This window comes from Anguilla rostrata, unplaced genomic scaffold, assembly GCF_018555375.3.
Source record: "Anguilla rostrata isolate EN2019 unplaced genomic scaffold, ASM1855537v3 scaf0904, whole genome shotgun sequence".
In the NCBI taxonomy this organism is placed as follows: Eukaryota; Metazoa; Chordata; class Actinopteri; order Anguilliformes; family Anguillidae; genus Anguilla; species Anguilla rostrata.
This window is the reverse complement of record NW_026986287.1, coordinates 12,501-15,000: the sequence shown is the minus strand read 5'-3', so window position 1 is coordinate 15,000 and position 2,500 is coordinate 12,501.

Below are 2,500 nucleotides of genomic sequence, written 5' to 3'. Positions count from 1 at the left end.
CCCTAACCCTAACCCTAACCCTAACATTAACCCTAACCCAAACCATAGCCCTAACCCTAACCCTAACATTAACCCTAACCCTAACCATAGCCCTAACCCTAACCCTAACCCTAACCATAACCCTAGCCCTAACCTCACCCACAGATGGCCTAACCTAACCCTAGCCATAACCCTAACCCTAACCCTAACCCTAGGCCTAACCCTAACCTAACCCTAACCATAGCCCTAACCCTAATCCTAAACCTAACCATAGCCCTAACCCTAACCCTAACCCTCACTCATGGGTGGCCTAACCCTAACCCAAACCCTAACCCTAACCATAGCCCTAACCCTAACCCTATCACTAACCCTAACCCTAGCCCTAACACTAACCCTAACCCTAGCCCTAACACTAACCCTAACCCTACCCTAGCGCAAGCCCTAACCCTGAACCTCATCAACGGGTGGCCTAACCCTAACACTAACCCTAACCATAGCCCTAACCCTAACCCTAACCCTAACCATAGCCCTAACCCTAACCCTAACCCTCACTCATGGGTGGCCTAACCCTAACCCAAACCCTAACCCTAACCATAGCCCTAACCCTAACCCTATCACTAACCCTAACCCTAGCCCTAACACTAACCCTAACCCTACCCTAGCGCAAGCCCTAACCCTAACCCTCATCAACGGTGGCCTAACCCTAACCCTAACCCTAACCCTAGCCCTAACCATAACCCTAGCCGTATCCCTAACCCTACCCACAGATGGCCTAACCCTAACCCTAACCTAGGCCTAACCTTAACCCTAGCCCTAACCATAGCCCTAACCCTAACCATAGCCATAACCTAACCCTAACCCTAGGCCTAACCCTAACCCTAGCCCTAACCCTAACCATAGCCCTAACCCTAACCCTAACCATAGCCCAACCGTAACCCTAACCCTAACCATAACTCAGCCCTAACCCTAACCCTAACCCTAACCATAGCCTAACCCTAACCCTAACCATAGCCCTAACCCTAACCCTAACCCTAACCCTAACCATAACCTCACCCACAGATGGCCTAACCTAACCTAACCCTAACCATAGCCATAACCCTAACCCTAACCCTAACCCTAGCCCGAGCCTTAACCCAAACCCTAACCCTAGGCCTATCCTAACCCTAACCCTAACCCTAACCTAACCCAAGCCTATCAAAGCCTAATCCAAACTCCTGAACCCTAACTAACTCTAGCCCTAGCCCTAGCCCTAACCCTAACCCTTTAAAACCTTGGCCCTAGCCCTAACCCTAACCCTAACACTCACCCACGGGTGGCCTAACCCTAACCCTACCACTAGCCCTAACCCTAACCCAAAATATAACCCTAGCCCTTGCCCTATCCTTAACCCCAACCCTAACCCGAGCCATAGCCCTAGCCCTATCCCTAACCATAACCCTAGCCCTAGCCCTAGCCATCAGGGTAGCCCTAACCCTAACCCTAACCCTAGCCCTAGCCCTAACCCTAACCCTAACCCGAGTCCTAGCCCCAGCCCTAACCCAACCCTAGGCCAATCCTTAAACCTAACCCTAACGCTAACCCTAGCCTTAACCCTAACCCTAACCCTAACCCGGCCCCAGCCCTAGCCCTCAACCCTAGGCCAATCCTTAAACCTAAACCTAACCCTAACCCTAGCCATAGCCTTAACCCTAACCCTAACCCTAGGCCTATCCTAACCCTAACTCTAGCTTTAGCCCTAAACCTTACCCTAACCATAGGCATATCCTTAACCCTAGCCCTAACCCTAACCCTAGGCCTATCCTAAACCTAACCCTAACCCTAACCCTAAACCTAACCCAAGGCCTATCCTTATCCCTAACCCTAACCCTAGCCCTAGCCCTAGCCCTAACCCTAACCCTAACCCTAACCCGAGCCCCAGCCCCAGCCTAGCCCTAACCCAATCCCTAGCCCTTGCCCTAGCCCTAGCCCAAGCCCTAAGCCTAAAACTTGCCCTGGCCCTAGGCCCACGAGAGGGAGAGTGTCTCGAAAATAAGAGTGCCACGGGGACCAGTTGCACGAGAGGGAGCGTGTCTAAAATATCAGAGTGCCACGGGCACCAGTTGCATGAGAGGGAGAGTGCTCGTAAAATAACAGAGTGCCACGGGGACCAGTTGCACGAGAGAGAGCGATAGAGAGAGAGGGAGAGTGAGCTCAGAAAATGACAAAGTGCCACGTGTGACCAGTTGCACGAGAGGGAGAGTGCTCGAAAATATCAGAGTGCCACGGGGACCAGTTGCACGAGAGGGAGCGATCTAAAAATATCCGAGTGCACGGGTGAGCAGTTGCACGAGAGCGAGAGTGAGCGCTCAGGAAAATGACAAAGTGCAACGGGTGACCAGTTGCACGAGAGGGAGAGTGCTCGAAAATATCAGAGTGCCACGGGGGCCAGTTGCACGAGCGGGACAGTGCTCCGAAAATTATCAGAGTTCCACTGGGACCAGTTGCACGAGAGAGAGATAGAAAGAGAGAGAGAGAGAGAGAT